Raw genomic sequence first — 23,096 nt, forward strand, 5'->3', positions numbered from 1 at the left:
ATATCTTCAGCAGGGTTCACAATTCTTCGGCTTGTATGTGGCCCCTCTTCCTTTCACTATGGTTTGAGTGGATAATCTGTGCCCTTCTAAAGATAACATCAGCTACAACACTGAGTATTCCCTGGAAGTCCCCCATCCAAGTACTAACCCAGCCCAATTGTGCTTAGCTTCCAAGATCAGACGAGATTGGGTGTCTGTACAATGGTAAGGTTGTAGGTGATATAAGGTATCCATAGCTACCAACTCATCCATCATAGGAAGGGGGCAATCTCATAACTTTCGTTAAAGCCATTTGGAGTCATTGTATTCAATTGGAAAATCCAGAACATTTCGCGCTGTGAAAGTTTCTTGCCAAGGTCTCCTAATCTTTCTCCCAAGGTTACTTGTTCTATGGCTTTGAAAGTAAATTCTTCAGGGTTGGATCTATGATGACTGATGAAATGTCTGGATACTGCGTGTCCTTCTACTTTGTTTTTAATACATATATATATATATATACTGTAGATATATATATATATATATATATATATGTATATATATATATATAAACCAGGTATTCTGTTTGGACCAGGGCTAAGCATACTGTACTGTTCAGTAAAGGCTAAAAAGTATTACACATTGAATTTCCTCACATTTACACCAGCAGATAATGTGATATGTGGCCTGCTTGAAGGAAAGTAAGGGGTGTACAGTATGTATCAAAGCTTGATGTGAGATAAAATTGTAAGATATATATCACCAACCAATCAGCTTGTAACTTACAGTTTGCAGGCTGTATTTAATAAATGCTAGTTTGGTGATATATATTTCACAATTTTATCTCACATCAAGCTTTGATACATATGTCCCTTAATATGCAAATATGCATCTACAAAGGAGACATTTTACCAGCACATTAGACACATCAAGTTGGCCACTGAGCAAACACAAGATGGCCGCTAGGACAAGGCGGCCACGGGAGACTAAAAGTCACAGCGGAAGGCTAGGAAATGATCAGCGATATACGGTGTGTGATAAAAATTATATGCAAATAAGCATCTATGGCTACGGGCAAAGGACGGGACATACTATGGCAGCGGGACATTAGACACAGCAATATTGTGACTAAAAACAAGATGGCCACTGAGCATATATAAGATGGCCGCGAGGAGAAGATGGCCACAGGAGACTAAAAGGGGCAGTGAGAGACTAGGAAATGATCAGCGGTATATGGTGTGTGGTAAACTAAAGTAGAATGGCAAGAGGCCACTGCCAAGCATACCAGGAACAGACATGACCAGGCAGTACAGTATGAAATAGTCACTCCTGAAGAATTTGAGCCTGAGGGTTACAACGACCATGAGGATTACAACTTGGAGACTGACCCATCATTCCACTTAGTAGACATGGATACTACAGTGGCATCAGAGCACTTGGACATGACACCAGTGCCATCATACAGCCTGCCCCATTCGGAAAGTACACCAGTGGCATCATATTGCCTGCCTGAATGGTCCGCTGAAGAATCGAGAATGAACAATGCAAGCTTAGCTGTACTTTCACCAGGAACGCCTGTCATGTCAAGCACCCCAGCACCACAGACTGTATTTGGAACACCCTTGCCATATATACCACTGACTGTTATCACAGCTGAGAAGGACAATTAACTTTACAGAGCTGGCAATGGTGAGATGCATCGATATGCCTAAGCAATATTTCAAGAACATGTGCCCTACAACCTTCATTGCGATTGGACAAAGCGTGTGAACTTTCATGGATGTCAGAAGAAAGTACCAATCCCCAACAATTTAAAAGAAGATAGCCTCTCAAAATCTCAGACAAGATTCAGGATTGGAAAAGAGGAACTTAACTGGATAAAGGACACATTGAGTGGGGTGTTGCGCATGACAAGGAAACAAACATGGAGGACAGTTACACAGCCACTGTCATGTTTGTTGATCAATCAACAAACATGACTTGAAACTAGAAGAGACTTGTCTGAAGAGACAAAGACCCGGTTCCACTGGCCAGGATGTGTCAGTGGCAGAAGAAAGAAGCTGAGGACAGGAGAGGACTACAGGGGTGGAAAGCAAAAGAGCTAAAGAAGTCCCCCCCAAAGCCTCTTCCACCATAAAAGGTAGGCCCTCTATGAGGCCAACTGTACATTAACCCCTACCTAGACTACCAGGTCTGAAGTGAGGAAGACCCGTCGCGCTGGCCAGGACATGCCAGCTGCAGAAGAAAGAAGCTGAGGACAGGAGAGGACTATTGGGGTGGAAAGCAAAGAGCTAAAGAAGTTCCTCCCCCCAAAGCCTATTCCATCATAACAGGTAGGCCCTCTGTGAGGTCAAATGTATATTAATACTGTAATTTGTTAGGCCGGTGAGTTACAGTAGGGCTGATGTTAATGTGGATTAGTGTGACACACTGTTAGAGCAGGAAAGGGCCCTGCACGGCATAGTCTCTCTCCTACAGGGACCTGTGTGTGGGATCAAGCGGGATGAAGAAAAAGAGTATCTCCGGTGAGAACCTGTATGTCTTTCTTTTACTGTCTGTTCATCTCTGCCTATCCTCCTTTCTTTAAGGTGTACAGTGGACCCTGCACTTCGGTGCGAGGTTGAGTCTGCACCTGATGCGCGAGCCTCAGAACCAGAGTTTCACCTATACCTTAGTATAGGTGAAACTCTGGTTCTGAGGCCAAAAGTGCCAGTGATGATTGTCACTTAAAACCCTAATTTTTTGTGTAGTCCTCAGTCCAGTAGGATGTATCTGGCGGCATTGAGGAAGGACTGTTCTCACGTGAGCTCTTTCCTCCTAGGTACTGTACAGTAGTCATGTCCATGTCCAGCTTGGAATTCTAGGAACATCTGAGCAACATATGGGCTGAAGGTGAGACAGTGTGACGCAAGCTATGGAAGTACACCTGCATGCCAGAACAATATCATTCAATCGTTCATAAATCATTTGCAAAAATATCTAAAACGACCAGCAATGCAGGCGCCCGCTGGTGGTTTAGACATCTATCATCGTGCAAACAAGCTGGTCAACCTGATGATAATGACTGCAATGTCGTGATCAAGCACTTTTCAGCTCATCTAGTGGATGGGCAACATAACTGGAAGAAAACTGCAGTAATGTATATACAGTACAGTACTGTAGTATATGCATACTGTATACTGTTAAACTACTGTGTAACAGAATATATTTTTCAATTTACTGTACACTACTGTGTTTGACCGTACAGTACTTACAATCATTTTTGTTTACTTTTTCTAGTTGGCATCATGCAGTGCCCATTGACAAATCAATTTTGTTTTCATCTTATCTAAAAGCATGTATTAAAAAGGTGTGATTAACTGCATATAGTACAGTATATTACAGTATGTTAGTTAAGTAAAAATTGTCATTAATTTATAAAATTGGTGTTTGTGTGTAATTCAGTCTTTAAGTGTGTCTGAGACCCATCACATGCATCTGTCATTGCAAGGTACAGTACAGTTGGGGTTGTTGTGAATAATGTAGTAAGTTTGACACAGTACCCCAACAGTACTGAACAGGAATTAATCTTACTGTAAATCAGTATGTGATGTACAGTACAGTAAGTACTATCATGCACGGTTTTACTATTTTTATATTAGATCATACGCAATAGCAGAAGATGCTTACAGCACAGATCAGGGAGATCCATGCTCCAAGTATTGATAAAAAAACAGATTACAACTGCATGCACGGATCAGTGCATTCCATGTTGCAAGTGGCTATAGTATGATTACAAAACGTCAGTAAGACACAGATGCAGGGGCGTATCTTCCTATTGGCCAGGATTGCTCTCACCAGGGGTGTGGGCTGATAGGGGTTGACACCTGCAGTCAGTTATATTCCTGTTGCCTGTCCCAGTGATTTCCCAGCTGCCCGGTACTTATAGTAGTATACACATACTGTACACACTGAGTCTGTCACAATCACTACAGAGTTACAGAGTCAGGCCCCCATTTACTAACGAGTTTTATCACTAAAATGATACTGAGTATGATAAATGGTTCTACAGTCAATCAGCTCCCAACTGTCATTTTTATAACAGTTGACAGTTGGGAGCAGATTGGCTCTAGCACCATTTATCATATAGTACACAGTGAAATTTATCACTTGTTTTGGTGATAAAACTCGTTAGTAAATGAAGACCTCAGTCTGGATTTGGCAGCGCTGGGCGACTGCATGACCCCTTAGTGAAGTGTGACATCATACACCATGTGTGCTTTGATAGAGAGGGCACATGCCTAATGGCAGCATCTAGATACCTTTCATAATAGGGGTAGGGAGCGGTCAGGGCACATGCTGCACTGCTGACTTTGTCGTCTGGGACCTGCGGGGGTTAGGACTGAGAAGGCAGTAGGAGTGTACAGCAGCTTGAGGACTTGGGCTGGGGAAGTTGGGATCTGTCTGTGATGGGGGCTGCCTGAGGAAGGTGGTGTGGCTGGGGGCTAGCTGAGGAAGGTGATAGAGCTGTGGACTGAGGAAAGCAATGGGGGGGCTGAGGAAGGGAGTGGGATCAAGTTCCAACCCACTGGCCTAGTCTGGACTCTATGGAGGGAGACACTCACTGGCTGGACTTTTTGAAGCAACTGGAGGCTGGTCTCCTGCAATTAACTCTGCAGCTACAGTATCTGTGTCAATCCAGCAGGTAAGGTTACTCAGTCTTTTATAGGGGGCTGGAAGGAATTAATGTTTGTTTTTATTTATCTAGTGGCTGTGGGGGCAATGATCAGTGGGGCAGATATACTGTATGAAGCTCTAGAAAGTGATAGTGCAGAGTGATAAATGACCAACCAATCAGCTCTCAATTATCATTTCTCAAACACAGCCTGTAACATGACAGTTGGGAGTTGATTGGTTGGTTGTTTATCACTCTGCTCTTTATCACTTTCCAAAGCTTCATAGTGTACATCTGCCTCAGTGTGTGTTATTTTATTTCTTACTCTACTGGGCATGCACAATACTATGAGACTAAATGCCATAGCACAACTCACAGGGCGCTACATGGGTACTGTATGGAGTGCCGCATACCACTTTCTTGAGCACACAGTGCATCAGCAGTACAGTGGCATAAAGTACAGTAGCATAGAAATGCCAGGTGGTATGAAGTTGTACAGTAGACAATGTATTGAGTTCAGTTGGCTTTGATAAAAATACTGAACTTAAATTGCTCCGTCTACAGTGGGTCAACTCAGATACTGTACCTGTATAAATGACACAACTCACACACCACTAAGTCCTATAGTGAATATTTTTTTTTAAAAAGTGTACACTAACAGGACTTGATATAGCGACAAAGATGTGGTGTAAAAACCTAACACACAATCGGTACCTCCGTGTGGTCAATATTTCATTTGCTATCAGAATCTCATGGCTTTTGGCTTTTATAAAGGTCTTGGTGGTTAGCGCCATTTTTACTCCAGCTGTGGAGAGTGGACCTGATTCAGAGCCGGAAGCTCTTTCAGAGCGCTCGCTCTGAATCAGTGCCCTCCCTTTCTTTTTTTAGAGCGGCCCCCTGGCCGCTCGCATAGCTGTGGGTGACCACCCACAGCTGTAGCGAGCGGCCAAAAAGATGGTCGTGACGGTCAAGACAATCACGACCATCGGGCTTGTGACAAGACTCTTGTGGTAGGCTCTTGTCTGCCACAAGCCCTGGAGTGCTTTTGGCTCTGTCAGAACCAATAGCACTCCCAATAACATCATTTGTGATGTCAGTGGGGCCGGCCCTAGATGGTAGGTGTTCCCATGGGAATGCCTCCATCTGGGCAGCAACGCCCCCGGCACTCAAGATCGACAGCACACCCACTTTGTAGCGAGACCCATAGCGATGGCTTGCCCATCACTATGCGGGTCTCGCACATGCGCACGACAGAGCCGGCTCCCTCGTGCGCATGAGCACTTGGCCAACAATGACCCACTTGGGAGCGCGTCTGAATCAGGCCCTGTGTACAGAGAACAGATGTGCTCTGTGCTGATGTGTCTGTTCAAGGGTGCAATCTTGTCAGGTTGGGGCTGCATATCATAAAAGGGTGTGTTGCTGTGTCACTGTTATCCCGTCAATCAAGGACCTGGGGTGGTTGCAGTAAATAAAGGGTTGCTGCTGTGTTGTCAGTAAAGGGGCTGGGGCTGCAGTATATTAATTGGAGAGGGTGCTGTTGTGTAATTTTGCTGCAGTACATAAAGAACTGCTGCTATGTTGTCCTGTCCATCAAGAGGCTAGGGCAGTATATAAGCGGGTGCTTTGTCATCCAAGGGTGCTCTATTAATCTAGGGCTGCTCTTCTCCAGTGTTAAAAAATAAAAAGTAATTAAAAAACTAATTATTATCATTCCACAAAAAATAAAAAAATAAAAATATATTTTGTGTTTGTGTGCTATCTACGCTATTATTGTTCAGTGACACTGCCAGCCAAATTGCAGTTTATCATTCATGTATTTGTGACTTTGCAGGTGGTCCTTCCATAAAGGGTGCTGTGTTGTTCATGAATGGTCTACTGCCTTGTCCATGGGTGCTCCCAGCTACCAAATCTCATCTAGGTTCCACTTCACTAGACAAGCAATTCCTAGTCTGTACAGAGATGAGAAAAAAATGTCCTCTAAATGCTATTGTGTCTACATAACCACAGATATGTGGTTAAGTAGAATAGGTCAAACACAAGATTACATGACCGGAACAACCCACTGGGTGGGTGTATTGCCTTCAGCTGCACCAACAGCAGCATCATCTAAGAAAAAACATCATATTTAGAGGCAGGCTACTCTGTGTAAAACCGATTTCAATAAGAGGCATACTGCTGACGACCTCGTTGCAAACTGTCTTACCCCGCTTGGACTTTCCTCGGGATTTGTGATTTCTGATAATGCCACAAATATTGTGAAAACATTACATCTAGGTGAATGTAAACATGTCCCATGTTTTGCTCACACTATTTACTTGGTGGGGCAATTTTTTTTAAATGAAAAAGCCGTGCAGGAGATGCTTTCTGTGGCCTTCAAAATTTCTGGCCATTTTCACCATTCAGCAGGTGCATGTAGAAGATTGCATCACCTGCAATAAATGTTGAATTTGCCCTGTCACCAGCTAAAGCAAGAGGTAGTTACAAGGTGGAATTCCACCCTTTATATGCTTTATATGGCGAGCTCAAGGAGGACAGAAACCTCTCGTGGAGCAGAAGGGCTTTATATGGCAAAAGCCCATCAAAAGCTACACAATGTAGTATGACATAGGAAGAGAAGGGTGACTGTACCTTACTCAATTTCAGTGTAAAATACTTTCCGTGTTGTATAGAGTGCTAAAACCCTTCAAAGTAGACACCTTTGAAGTGAGTTCAGACACTGCCAGCTTGAGTAAGGTCATTTTCCTCATTAGACTAATGGAAATACAGCTTGATAAGCTGAAGGATGAACTAAAACAAAGCAATTCCGCTAAGCATGTTGGACTTGCATATCAAGTATTTTACTTGCTTCAAAAAGATCCAAGGGTTGTCAGGATCTTCCAATCGGAGCAATACACTTTGGCGACCGTGCTCAATCCTAGGTTTAAGTCATATGTTGTGTCTTTATTCCCAATGAACACATATCTAATGAGATGCAAAGAACTGTTGGTAATGAAATTGTCAGCTCATGTGGCATGTGATGCCTCCTCCTTCAGTTTCTCCAGCAAGTGTGGCTGCCAGAAAAAAACTAAACTTTCCCAAAAATAGACCAACTGGTGAAGCAGATGAGTAAACACAACCAAGTTTTGACATCTGGTTGTGTCTAAAAGAATTACCTACAATTAATGAGACCTCTATCATTACTCTATCTGATAAGTTCACTATTCATGGAATGGTTGAGGACTGTTTTAATTGTAGCATAAAAATAGGTAGGTCAGACAGTCTGTTTCACTACTGACAGGAAAAAAAGGCAATTTGGATGCTCTTGCACATACTGGCTTTGCTTTACTTGATCTACCAATCCTCCAGTGTGTACTCAGAAAGACTTTTTAGCACAGCCAGGATCCTTGTCAGCGATCGGTGTAGGAGGCTACTTCCTCAAAATGTGAAAAATATGATGTTCATCAAAATGAACTGCAAATTTAATGAGGAAGACCTTGACAGCCAATTATATATAAATATTACAGAGGCACCTGAGGCTGTAGTGATGGATTCCAGCGGGGACAAATTAATATTGTGTGAAGATGATGTACGCACAGATGAGAGTGAGGAATAGGATGATGATGGCAACAACATCTTGTCTCTGTAAAGCCAGTTTGTGCATGGAGAGATCATTGCCAGCAATGTCACCTGCCCGTTGGTAGCTAGTTTTGTGGGGGCCAATACAAGCAAATCGCTTCAACCTCAATTGGCAGTCCCTGTTGCTGAAGTGATTGGTTTTTTCAACTGTGCATGTCCTATATACAACATTAGGGTGGAAGGAAGGGCCCAAGGACAATTCCATCTTGCACCTCTTTTCTTTGCATTATGTGCTGTTTTTTTTAAACTGATGCGCTTTTGTGCCGCTGCTCTGATGCTGACTTTATTTTTATAGTTTCATACTGTATTTATTTCAACTAATATAATAGGTATACTTGCAAAATACTCATGCCATTTTTTAACCTTGATTTATAGATACTAACCTGGTGGGCTTGGCTTTCCTTTATCATAAAAGCCATGTTTGGTAAGATGCAAATCAATCCCCAAATGGAGAGACTATTTTGTGATGGTACCTGGAGATGTTCTCTTAACTTCTCTCCCAGTCTTTCCATCCCTTATCCAAGAAGCACAATGATAACAGATGTTTAGTACCAGACTTTAAAAATCCCTCTGCCCCCTTCAGAGCTTGCGTTTTGTGTGCTGCAACAGACAGCATCTCCTGCATGCAACTGTCATGTTTTTTAAACACTGGACCACCACAAAAGCTCAATTGTGGCAAGTACTGATGTGAATGAGTCGAATATTCTTTGAAAATGACTCCCCACCTCCCTCTTTCATAAATTTGCTTTGTAATCTATAACATAATTAAATTTACTATGAATCAACCCTTCTTTTCCCTGTCTTCAATTAAATAGTACTCCATCTCCTCAGGCATCTTGATACATGAAAACATATGTTTCCTTATGTGCCAGGTTTTAAGTTGAACAGCCATGTGTTTGTGCCGCCCACTGCTGCCACTTAGCTTAGTCAGCTAGCTAATTTGGTGCAAATTATGAGCCTAAACTGGATGAAAAAAAAAGTGTGACCTGTGAGGTGGTCAATATTGACTGGAAATTAGGGGAAATTAATGTTATTGATGTTAATAATACTGTATGAATAAAAATAAGCCCACATATGTGATTATAGCTGCTTTTATAAAACCAAACCCAAAACACATGAGGGCAGTTTTGCCAAAACCAAATTCATATCCAAAACACAAAGGAGATACAAACCCAAACCAAAACCAAAACACGGTGTAGGTGCACATCCCTTTATATATGTAGTATTCACAAATTGTACATGAGGCATCAAACACCACAGAAGGACAATGATGTGCATTTTGCTGTGGCTCTTACAAGTTTAGCCTTGGCAGTGCCCAATTAGGCACAGACACTCATATACAATTACGCCTGATATGTAAATTTTGTTCCAGAGCCCCAGATACGTTGTGTGACAATGGCTGGTGGGTCAGAGTCATACAGACTCACAGAGTGTCAGCCAACTCTGCAGCAGCATTAGCTGGTGAGCCACCATTTGATGCAGAATCAGAGGTTAGAAGTGGGCAGCTCGCTATACTGGTGGTCCCTGGAATAGGAGAGCAGACAGGTTACCTGGGTCCCAGCTCACCCTGTAGCAGCAGTGGCGACTGCACCATCGCATGCTGTAGCGCAGACTGAGGGGTATCAGGCAGGATCCTTCCTGTCCCTTATTGCAGGTGTTAGCGGGGCTCCAAGCATAGAGAAGATCAATGCTGTAGCAGCAGCAGGTGCACCCAGGGCCATATTAAGAGAGGAGGGGGACCATGTTCATTCCCCATCCAAGGCTTCCTCCTCTCTTCCCAGCGGCCAGCAGCAGACTAATGCATCTGACATGTCTGACCACTGACCTCAGCGCAGTAGACTATATTTTATGGAATCGGTATGAATTACTGCAGGACGCATGTGGTGGTGGTTGGAATCCTGACACCAGCATCCCGGCAGCAGTGGAAATCCTGATCATCACCAGGTAAGTGTTAGCTTAACCCTAACCCTCTCTTAGGGCTGCCTAACCCTAACCTCCACCCAGTAACTAACCCTAATCCCCCCTCTAAGTGCCTAAACCTATTCCCCTTCTCTGCTGCCTATATCTAAGTCCCCCGGGGGGTGCCTAACCCTAACCTCCCCCGGGGGTGCCTAACTCTAACCCCCTCTTCCCCTAGTTTAAACCTAAACTCCTGGGGGGTTGACTTACCTAATTCCCCAGGGAACCCTAAACCTAACCCTCCCCCCCATGGCTATCCGTGCTTGGCGCCTGGCATCCCTTCAATTGGGATGCCAGGCGTTGGGCTCCCAGCGTAAGTCTACTGAAAGGAATCGGCATATCGATGCCTGTCTTTAGACCCTTGCCGAGATATGACAGTCGGGAAGCCGGCTGTTGGGATTACGTCCACCGGCTTCCCGACTGTATACCATATTTTATACAGCTCCTTGGTAACCAAGCTCAATTACTATCATGTTTTTAGCAGAAAACATGAGGTGTGTTAACAGTAAATATTACAGCCCAGATCAAACTGTCAATATTCAAAACGCATATCCAGAAATTCAGCTATACAGTACATAGGCATAAACAGAATCTATATGCAAAATATCATATTCAGAACATCATTTGCAGAGTAAGCAAGGTAAATATATGAATGTTCCAACACAATGCATGAGTACACTCAATAATTAGGCAGACATGGTAAAAACAAAGAGTCACAGTATTATTAGGCTTACCATACTATCCCTTTAAACTGGTACACTCATGAATTACATAACCTGTGTAACTCATGTCCCAGTTTAAAGGGATAGTATGGTAAGTATAAAAATATAATCTCAGATTTAAATGTATTGCAATACCACTTCCCACCAGTCGTGCTGCTCTTCCTTTGTGGTGCTTCCAGCACATTCTGAACTTAGTGATATTGATTGATTTAGCAGCTCTGGCTGTACTTGTGACTTGTTAATATAAAACAACTCCACAGAGCCAGATCATGAAGTCAATCCCAGGTTTCTGAACCTGCTCATTGCCAGTACAGCTTGTACATTACCAGTTCCTGTCTTTAGTATGAACAACTCTACTACTTGACTCCTGATTAATTGTTGTATCTGCTGTCTTGTGCACATCTCATTCTCAGCTCAGCATTTCCTGTTTCCAGCTTTAGCTTCCAAGCTTCTGTCTGCCAGCAAGTCTGTATAGTTAACCACAGCTATCCAAAGCAGTTTCCACACTGCTAATCATATCCAGCCTACTAAACTGTGCAGTTTTCCACTACTGTGTTATTTCCAGACTGCTAGTCATACACATATCCAGTACTTGCTATTGTGTAGTATATCCTATGTGCAGCACTTCATTGATTACAATCCAGTGGAGGTAGCTGGTCTCTGCAGACACTCTGCTACGTTCAACAGCGGTGCCACCACAGCGCCATTTTTGGATTACAAGAAGACTGGCGCAAAATAACTGAACATTGGAACCACCATCGGAACATTGGAAACATCAGAAAAATTGCAACCATTGTGACATTCAATTAGAGACCGGATACATGAACCAGGTATGTCAGGGGTGTTAGGGGGAGGTTAAACTTACTTCTCCCCAGTGGCTGCTCAGTTCTGCAGGTGCTGGGTAGGGGGTCCTGCTTTACTGACCGATCAGCAGTGATCGGCAGCACAGCAGACAGTGGGGGAGAGGGTGTTGGCATGCAGACAGACCTGAAGGTCCCTCTGAGAGCAGCAGCAGCGGGAAGATTCTTTTCCTACAGCCGCCCTCATGTTTATCTGTCTGGATGAAATTTTACATCCAGTACATATAAAGAACTGCCTGGTGTGGACAGAAAATTACGTCCATGCCAGGTAAGTGGTTAAAGGCTGCCACCTTCAGGTGAAGACTTTAGAAGCCCTGGAGAGGTGTAAAGGAGTTTAAACATGGCCACCCTCCAGGTGAAGACAACAGAAGCCCTGGGTAGGGAGGTGGCCATGTAAAAGAGAATAAAGGCCACCATACCCCAGGTGAAGATGCAGTATAGTAAATAGTAGCTCACCTGCAAAAAACAATATTTTTACTTCTTTCATTTACACTACACTATATACAATCAACCCGGCATCCACCTAGCAAGGGTGCCGGGGATAGCCCCAGATGATCAGCCTGAGTATGGGGTGCCCTGAAAAATGGTGCCCCTTTATTAGGGGGTTTCCAGATCCCCAGATATCGGTGGCCTGGACTCACTAGCATCATGGTAATGCTTTTGCTGGGTGACACGGTGATAGTGTTCTTCTGTCTGTGGCATTACCCCCCACTAGAAAAAGTTTGGTGCTGGTTCTGGAATTTACAGTGGAACCCTACACATTTATTCACCTGTATTTCCAGAACCAGGACTGGCTCAGAGCCCTGTGCTGGTTGCGCTAAATACAGGGGACCCCTAAGTCGTTTGTCCCCTCTATTTTGGCAACCAGGTTTGGTTCTGAATAGCCTGGTGCAGCTTTTTCTTTTTGGGGGGCACACCATTTTTTTTAATGCAGGTTTTAATTTTTTTAAACACATATGCATAGATGGATCTCACTGTGCTTGTGTGTTTATTTTTTTACATACATATGCATGTATCATGGATCTCCTTGATCTGTGCATGCATCTGTGTCAGTTGAGATGTGAAACTCAAATGGAAAATTATGTTCTATTTGAGATTTCTATATTGGTTATTTTCTGGCCAATTTGCATTATATTTCAGTCGTTAAAACAAATACAAACCTTTTGAAAATTTCAAGGTCCTATTGATGTCTATGGGAAATAGCTGCTAAGTTGAAACGATGCTCTATGTGTCCGAAAACATGTTTCTGACCAAGTTACAGGTATTGTCGGCAGAGTTTTAAACATTGAATGAGCAAAGTTGCCAGAGTTTATCCTTCAGTACTGTAAATTCTGAATATACTTTTAAAGGCCAATTTTGTCCCATTCGATGTCATTCGATCTCAGTAAATTTCCCTATAAGATTCAGGAATAAACTCATAAGCCTCATCAAAGTAATTTTCTCCCTTCAACTATAACCAGACCCATTTGATCAGGGGTGAGGGAACTTTTTTACCTTTTACCCCAAAATATATTTAGATACGCCGACATTACCCCTTTGATTTGAAAGGAAGGAAATCATATAGTAGTGCCCCCATATAATGCCCCTGTAGTAGTGCCCCCATTGTCATACCCTTTCAGTAGTGCCCCCATATAATGCCCCAGTAGCAGTGCCCCCATATAATGTCCCTGTAGTAGTGCCCCCATAGTTATGCCCCTGTAGTAGAGCCCCCTTATAATGCCCCTGTAGTAGTGCCCCCATATAATGCCCCTGTAGTAGTGCCCCCATATAATGCCCCTGTAGTAGTGCCCCAATATAGTGCCCTGTAGTAGTGCCCCATATAGTGCCCCTGTAGTAGTGCCCCCATATAGTACCCCTGTAGTAGTTCCCCCATATAATGCCCCTGTAGTGCCACTTGTACAAAAATAACCACTTACCTTAATCCCAGCTCCTGCATCCGCCGCCGTCCTGTCCGTCCGTCTGCTCCTCGGAACTGTGGGAGAGACATCATGATGTCTCTCCCATAGAGCACATGGAGAGAGCCGGAAGCTGGATTTCAGAAGAGAACTACAAGCTCTGGCTAATGCGGCGCTGCAGGGAAAGAGCCGGGTGCCCGCTGGTAATAAACTCTCAGCGGGTGTCCAGATTAGAGCCTCCCTGCGGCACAGCTGGGCATGCACATGAATCATTCTATATTATAGAATAATTCATATGCATGCCCGGTTGTCCGTCCATTACCACCAGGAATTTAATTTTTACCCCATGTAGGGTAATTTACCCCTGTTTCCCGACACTGCATTAGATTGTTTACGTTCTAACTTCTCTAACTGGTCCTTAGGTAAAGAGAAAAAGTCCTCAATCCCTTTGTTAACAACACTAGTGACGGTAGCTAAAAAGGTTATTCTTATACATTGGACCTCTTGAATTTCCCCATCTATAGGTGAAGTTAAACAAAAAATGTTTTAACTCCTATACTTTGAACGGAGAGTCACTTTTCCTGATTTAAATAATGAAACTAAACAATGTTACAAGAAATGGGATTTATATATAAAATTATTACCTTCCGAAGAACAAGATCACATTTTTTAAATATTTTATTCTACTGAATGGTTTATTTATAGGCAATTGTTACTCAGAGCAGAGTAATGCTTTGTTTTGTGAATAGCTCTCACATTTCCTTCTATAAATATATGTTTATACATATCCATATTACTAGCCTTAGTATTACAGGGGTAAATTTACTAAATTTACTAAAGTGAGAGTTTTAAGAATTGAGTTTTAGACGTTATGTTGCCCATAGCATGTTGCATGTTTATAATCAGAAGAGTGATCCTTACCGAATCAGGCCCTATGTGCGGATTGTTTCTTAACATTTAACTAAGTCTGTCTTTATGTATGGTGCTGTATTATATTCATGTATTTTCTTTCATTTTGTTGTGTTTATTTTATTGTTTTCATTGAAAATCTCAAAAAAATATTTGAAAAAAAATAGCTTTTATTTTTTTTGTTTAGAATCTTTAACAACACAATCATAAACTATCTAAAAAAAGATTTACACGAATCTCCCCATGGGGGAACAAGAAACAAACCAGAAAAAAAGCCAGACCAATTGACAATTATCTGCATACAATGCTGTCTAAGTAGCTTTGCTCTCAAAATGTATGTGATTGTGACTTAAATTATAGTCAACATATCTGGTGGATACAGTGTGTGACAATACTTTATATTCAATTATTAAAAGTTTGAATCAAATGACATTAATCTTTCTTTACAAGAACACACACATTGGAGTCACATGCTAAAGGGAACTAAATTGATTAAGGCCCCAACTGTTTTGTATCTGATATACACCATATTTGCCTACGTAGAAATTCTCCTCCCCGGGAGAAGAAGAAGGTGGGTGGAGTTGGGGGCGGGGACAGCCAAAATTGTGTCACTAAGCCCCACCACTCAAGGGAAATTAACTACATCTATGCATGTTTTAAATAAGGGGTGAGGCTAATTTGCATCATTAGGCCCCGCCCACAATGCACGCACCCACCGATCCCGGCTAATGTTCTGCCCATTTTGCCTACTTCAGTAGAAAGTGGGTAGAATGTGGGAGAAGTGCCCTCCCTTCCGGAGGTGTGTGGGGGACATACAGTCCCATATTTACATGAATGCTCCCGAACATACCAAAGATGGACATAATAGTGATTTAAACAGCATAATACTGTAAGGTAATATGAATACATGCACCATCGGAAAAACACGTTTCTTTAAAAACACGGTATCATAGTAAATTATCCTATTATATCTGCAACATTAACTTCCATGCTCAATCGATGCCATCTGTGTTTAATATGGCCAAACATGGCCAAAATATGATTCTTAGTAAATTAACCCCTTACTGTGAATCAAAAGTGCAAGTGCTCATAAGATGACTGTGCTGTGTGTTTACACCAGAATTAGCTTTCCAGCATCACGATACTTATCAGGAGGATGTAACCTCTGCCACTACCCATTCATAACCATTGGTAAGTTGGGTAGCAGCAGAATTTATTGTATTGCAGTTATTCACACCTCTGACTGTACTCTTATTTCCATCATTTATGGCTAGGGTAATTCAGAACCATATTGCAACATTTCATTCTACACATATTAGAATAAGACCTTTAATTGATCCTCACCTCTGAAACCTGGGTGTATTTTTTATTTTTATTATATGTATATCTGTCTTATCATTGTATTTATGTTTTGTTATATTTCGCTGTCCAAGAGGGACTAAGAAGTTATCCCCTCTATCCCCCTTTTTTGCACTTGTTATCATGCTGTCACAACCCAGTGTAGTCTCTGTAAGGCATTTTTAACCTACTTTTGGTATTAAAAGTTATGTTTTATATTTTTCATTTTCTTTCTAATCTATAATTGCTATATGAGTGCTCTCCATTTGATCTTTGGTCATCCAGACCCATTGCCTTTTGACAATTGACAAGCATCCCATACCAATTGCCACCCCTCTGAAGTTCATCCATGCTATGGAAGGCCCAGAAAAGACTACCCAGGTCAAAGTTCTGCCCAGTGTACACCATTGGGAAGTCTGACCAGAACCATAACCCGCTACTATGTCTTCTGGGATCCAATGTTACTAATCTGTGAAGATATTGTCCAAATCCATCTGGTGGAAGGCCAAAAATAAGCTCTCTGTGTCAAAGTTCTGCCCAATGTACACCAAAACGAGGTCTGACCAGGACCCTAACTACCCTGAAACCTGGCCAAAATCCAAATGGATCACCTCATGTTGGTTTCATTCCAATTGGTGCAGGGGTGTCTGAATGCCTAACAATACAGACAAACAGACCAAATAATTTTATAAATAAGATTGCTTGGACCTGTAGTCCCCCTTTAAAAGACAAAAGTTTAATTCTATTTCTTACCACTTATTAACCACATATTCACTGCCACCAAATTTTTGTTCTGTATCTGTTTGTGTTGTTCTGGTTTCTGGGAATGACTTGTAGTACAGTAGAGGTTTATTTTTATTAATTTTGTTTTTAGGCAAACCTTACTGCACTGTACATTATGTTGATTTTTTTTCTTATAGTATGTTGACAATGTCAGAAGATGCAGAAGGCAGCAGGGCCTCCACAGCCAAGTAAATACTATACAGTACAGTTTTGTACATTTTGTTTCAAGGATGAATGTTGTTGTTTTTTTAAGAATTTAAAGTTTTGTTTGCATTTCTGTGCCAATGTGTATGTTTCCCTGAGGTCTTTTTTTCAAATTGTGTTGAGTTAAATTACAGTGTTTTGTTTCACATTAGTAAATTGATGGTGCATCAGTCATTTTCCCTAGGAGGAGGATGGGGCAGCAGGGCCCAACAACCCTTCCCAGCCAAGAAAGTACTGGCTGTGCTCTACTACCTGTACTCCAGAGGATCCACTGCTATCTACATCTCCAACCTCATCTCCTGGACACACTCCCTCCCACCCTCTCCAGTTGGCCAATGACTGACACTTCTTATCTACCCTGGTTACTACATCTCAAACTCAAGTACAAGATTTCTTCCACGTTGGGCCTCCTACACTTAAAAAAGTTCCCTCACTCTATCAGGCACTCCCCAACCTTGCATAGTTTCAAACTTGCACTGAAAACCCACTTGTTCATCAAAGCATACCTTTCCACCACATAACCTTGTCACCAGGGTGCTCACCACACCCTGCTACTTAGGCCATCTTGACCTTGCGTACTTCCTGCCATCAGTTCCCCATCTAAATGATCATGCTTCATGACATCTGTCTGTCTCCGTCCTGTTCTCACAGCCCTCATCACTATCCCTTCAATGGCAGCCTTCATCTAATCAGTGACCATTCAGCCCAGGATTCCTCTCACTCATGACAAGTTATCTCTCTCAGAAGCTCTACTTCCGCTATTGGAGACAGGTTCCACCATTCTATGATTACTCCCTCTCTCACCTTGCTTCCCAGCCATATCGTGTGCTGAGAATTGTGGTGCTAATTGTTACTTGTGCTCTTTTTATTTATTTATATTAGTGATGTTTTTTTTTTACATTGTACTTTCCTGCTTACTGTTGCAATATGTAGGGTGCTGTGGACCACTTGTGGCTCTTTATATTGTACTGTATATACAGTGTAAAAATAATCATTAAACATTTTAAAAAATGTTTGAGACAAAATTACAATAGTTATTTTTTGTTTTCATGGGCCTAGAGCCACGTCACCACCACATGGAGGAAACTGGTATTTTTTGTCTTCTCCATAGTTTATTTTTGATATGGGGCTAATGTGTTATTTTGAGTTCAGGTAAACTATTGTTTTGAGGCAAGCTTACATTAGTTATTTTTAGTTTTTATAGTCACAGAACTGCCCCACCACCATCACCAGGAGGTGGAGGAATCAGATGGTGGTAATAATTAGTACTGTAGTGGATAAGCTATTGTACTATTATTGTAATATTTAGATTTTACAATAAGGTTTTTTCCTTTTACACACTTAATTAATTATTTTAATAGAAGAGCCTATGAGCTCGGAGGTGGAAGAGAAGGTCAGGATAGCAGGGATCAGTACATTGAGCTATTTCACTGTATTTATGTTCCTTCTAAGATTGTACCTCTCTCTCCTACTCTCTATTATCTTGAAAGCCTTGAAACATTATAGTTGATAATGTATGTTCTATCATGCCCCCCCTTTTACACTTCAATTCCATGAGGGGCCCCACCCATTTCTCTACCCATTACATCTCTGACCTTATCTTCCTTTACATTCCCACCCTCTTCGCACCACAAATGCATGCTGTCATCTCTACCACCTTCTGATTACTTACTCTCACCTCCAAGATATTGCACCTGCTGCTCCCTTCAAGCCACAGGGCCCTGTAAGCTCTCATGAGCAGGGCCCTCTCCACTCTTGGGCTTTACCTTCTCTTACTAGACTCTCATCTACTGTACTCCCAACAACAGCACCTAACCCTCGGTTTATGTCAACCTGATGCTTATGTCACTGTGAAGACTGCTAAAGCAGTAATGTTTATACCATTTGCCATGTACACTCTACATATTTGTCCTGCATTATCTTGTACTGTAAGTCATTATTATTATTTTTTTTTGTATTTATTTATTAGGTGTTGCACAACAGAACCTTAGAAATAAATATCACATTACATATCGTACAGCTCCATATAAATAAAGAATAATACATTACATATCGTAAAGTACAGCACTGTATTTGAATGTGAATAATTTATTTTTTCCAATACAGACCTTATCAATATTTGTGGGGAACCAAGAGAGGGCTAAGGACCAGGCCCTGGCCAGAACATACACAGACTACATGGCGACATAAGATATAAAGTGCAGCAATACAATAGTTACTCTTTATTGCACCTACAGAAAATAAAATTTTCTATTATATGGGTTTTTTCAGCCCATCCCCCAAAACATCCAAGTCCATGGGGCTTATTCATCATCGGAGGCCATATGGTCCCCAATGATTAAGGAATGATCTCGCTGTGAAGGACACTTAAGTATCCAACTCACAGCAGGGGGAACTTGACATCAGAGCAATTAATAATTGCTCTGGTGGAGGGCCAGCTGCTCCAAAAAGCAGCTGTCCCCATGGTTAACATCGCAGCTACATATTTAGCTGCATTACTTACCTCTTCCCTGTCATAACAGCTACGCATACATAACCTCGGGTCACACATGTGCAAAGCTGCTGGGGAGGTAGTGAGGAGGTGTCCACTTGGATCCCTCTTCATATTCCCAGAACTCCTTCCCATAGGATGGAGCAGGGCTATGGAGCATGCACCGTCTGATGATGGAGCGGGGCTATGAGAGCATGCACCGTCTGATGATGGAGCGGGGCTATGAGAGCATGCACCGTCTGATGATGGAGCGGGGCTATGAGAGCATGCACCATCTGATGATGGAGCGGGGCTATGAGAGCATGCCCTATCTGATGATGGAGCGGGGCTATGGGAGCAAGCACCATCTTATCATGGATCAGGGCTATGAGAGCATGCACCGTCTGATGATGGAGCGGGGCTCTGAGAGCATGCACCGTCTGATGATGGAGCGGGGCTATGAGAGCATGCACACTCTTGATGATGGAGCGGGGCTATGGGAGCATGCACCGTCTGATGATGGAGCGGGGCTATGAGAGCATGCACCATCTGATGATGGAGCGGGGCTATGAGAGCATGCACCGTCTGATGATGGAGCGGGGTTATGAGAGCATGCACCGTCTGATGATGGAATGGGGCTATGGGAGCATGCACAGTCTGATGATGGAGCGGGGCTATAAGAGCATGCACCGTCTGATGATGGAGCGGGGCTATGAGAGCATGCACCGTCTGATGATGGAGCGGGGCTATGGGAGCATGCACCATCTGATGATGGAGCGGGGCTATGAGAGCATGCACCGTCTGATGATGGAGCGGGGCTATGAGAGCATGCACCATCTGATGAAGGAGCGGGGCTATGGGAGCATGCACCATCTGATGATGGAGCGGGGCTATGAGAGCATGCACCGTCTGATGATGGAGCGGGGCTATGAGAGCATGCAAAACTTTCAGTTTTTGGAGTTTGCTGAATATCAGGTCATCAATTTGGGACTCCTGATGATGAATAGCCCAGTAACCTAAATATGCATTTATCGGTTGATGAATAGGCCCCCAAGTCAGTGCAGTAATACAGAGCGGCGGGCAATGTTAATGTTAATGAAAGGCTCATGCTTGCTTTGGGTGAAAGGACCTATAGGACATACCAAGTTTGTAATTTGACTCCACCGCCCGCTCCAATGATTTCCTACAGTTTCCAGCCCCTCAACCACCACAACCATTCCTATATATACAGAATACTATTATATAATAAAAAATAATATTTTTTAACTTTGTGGTTTCCCACTGCTTGTGCGACCTTACCCAAGGTCGCACAAGCAGTGTTTAATCTAAATAGACCTTTTTTGTGCTAACACTTGGGGGTAAATTTACTAAAGTGAGAGTTTTTAGAAGTGAGTTTTAAAAGTGATGTTGCCTATAGCAACCAGTCAGATTCTACTTAACATTTAACTAGCACTTTCTAGAAGATAATAGCTAGAATCTGAATTGTTGCTATGGGCAACATCACTTCTAAAACTCACTTCTAAAAAATCTCTCACTTTAGTAAATTTACCCCATGTAGTTGATTGGTGATTTCCGTAAAGTACTGTATACAGTAGTAGAGCAAATCGCCTGCACATGCACAAACAAACATACACACATGCACACTGATCACTAATGTTGCACAACAGATGCTCAAAAGTTGCACCTTTGTGTCAAACAGTGATGGACTTTTTATGCTGGCCTTGCAGTTTCACCTGGTTGTCAGTTCTGGAGCACTAAATGATTAATAAAATAATAAACACTGTTACAGTACTGTACTGTATGTATCCACTTGCACTCATATTCACTGTATAATATACTATAGAGCAAGCTGCACACGCACTGAACATTGATGCATACTGTAGTCTCACCAACATCACTATAGCCGTTCTGGCTGTACTGTAGTTGTTCTGGCTGTACTGTAGTCAACAATCAACACATCTGCTTCATTACATCCCCAGAGGAAGGATGAACAGCCAAAACATGTTGGGACATGACCCCCACACCCCTAACCCCCAACCAATACATCCAGCAAAACAAGCACAGATAGCAATTAGCCACAGTCACATGAACATGACCTCCTGGCAGCCACAGTCATGTGAATGAGACCCAGAATAGAACAGAAGGAGGACGGGTGGCAGCAGCACTCAGGCCAGAGGAAGAAGACTCGCAGTGGACCCACCTAATGGTCCAAAGGGAGCTACGACCTTCTGAGCCAGGCACCTCCCCAGACACAACTCCATGGAAAACCAGAAGGCGGCACACCGGAGTAGGTGTCCCATAGTAGGAGAAAAAAGCCATTTGAGCCACAAAAACCTGATCAATCCAAAGGTCCCCAGCACCAGGATGAAGAAGTGCACCTACAACTCCAAGAGAGATGGGACACCGCTCTCCAACGAGAACTTAAGGTACTATCTTTACGTTACTGCATGCAGGAAGAGACATTGACACCTCACAGGTGTTGAAGCAAACCCCCCCTACCCACGACACTGAATATATGCTAAGACACTAGGCTACGTGTCACAGCACAATCAGCATTTCAGTGACTGCAACATTGACCATTTGCTTATACTGTGTTATAATTAAGCTCATCGCATAGGACCCACTGGTTTTCTATAAATACTACATTTATGTTGTTGATGCAAATCGATATTGCATTAAAGGCTTTCCAGCCAATATTAAGTCTCATATCAATGTCTGATTAATGCAGGTATAAAGACATCCAGCATCTCACACATTAGTTTCCTGTATAACGACTAAAACCAATCCACCAAGGGAAGAGCACAGTCAGTAAACCTTATGGTTACTTTTTACCAGCACAAGTTATAGCCTGGACAGTCTTTCATAAAATAGCCCACTGTGCAGAATTACAATAGTACTGTATACTGTATTAAAGAAATTTTTTACGCTATGCAGTACAGTACATGATTGGCCCGCCTGACAGGCCTTACTGTTCTATTGTATTCTGTAGTGCCATATCCATCCACTCCTGTATTACACAGCACTGTAGTTTTAATCAGTGGAGCACTTGCCAAGCAGTGGTGAAGCTGTGTATTGCATGCCGTGGATACTGTCAAATCTCACTGCACCTCACCACACCTCCCTGCGCTATTTTCATGCCACAACTTAGAAGCCTGTATGGCACAACTTGAGCAACAACATAAGAGGACACATCTGTAATTTTCAGAGAAGGGACAGTCACATAAAATAAATATATATGCACCTATGGTATGTCTGCTACATGTGGAAATACCTATTTTATGTACATAATATAGATGTAGGACCAACTCTACACAAGGACCTCAGTATTTATACTTACTTTAAATTCATTTGTTTTAAATGAGTTTCTTGTTCTATTCTTGTTGAAGAATAAATACATATAATGCAAGGCAATAGCCATACTAGTGACAGCCATGTGTACTTTGTAAGGATGTACATCCCTATTATAATATACATTACTTGTAGGAAACTCCATTAGAGCACAGTTCCTAGTTGATTTAGAGATCGATCCATTAATATAGTGATTTTTTAACTTATTTTTAGAAATGCAATTATATTTTTGTATCAAGATATCCTCCAATAATGGGTCTTCTGTGGGATTGGATTGATGATAGTTATTTAGAAATTGCTTAAGTCCATGGATGTCATAGAAAGGAAATGATAACACAATACTGCAGTTAGCTGGTGATCTAG

At 42.4% G+C, this 23,096-nt stretch overlaps 1 protein-coding gene and 1 pseudogene across 1 annotated transcript in view; both read right to left on the bottom strand.

Moving 5' to 3' along the window:
• LOC148481189 (vomeronasal type-2 receptor 26-like) overlaps positions 1-23,096 on the bottom strand; it is a 158,195-nt gene that overhangs the window by 89,813 nt on the left and 45,286 nt on the right. The gene's annotated exons all lie outside the window — the stretch shown is intronic.
• Positions 100-218, bottom strand: LOC148481190 (5S ribosomal RNA; annotated as a pseudogene).

This window comes from Taudactylus pleione, unplaced genomic scaffold, assembly GCF_031769625.1.
Source record: "Taudactylus pleione unplaced genomic scaffold, aTauple2 ptg000592l, whole genome shotgun sequence".
NCBI classification, from domain to species: Eukaryota; Metazoa; Chordata; class Amphibia; order Anura; family Myobatrachidae; genus Taudactylus; species Taudactylus pleione.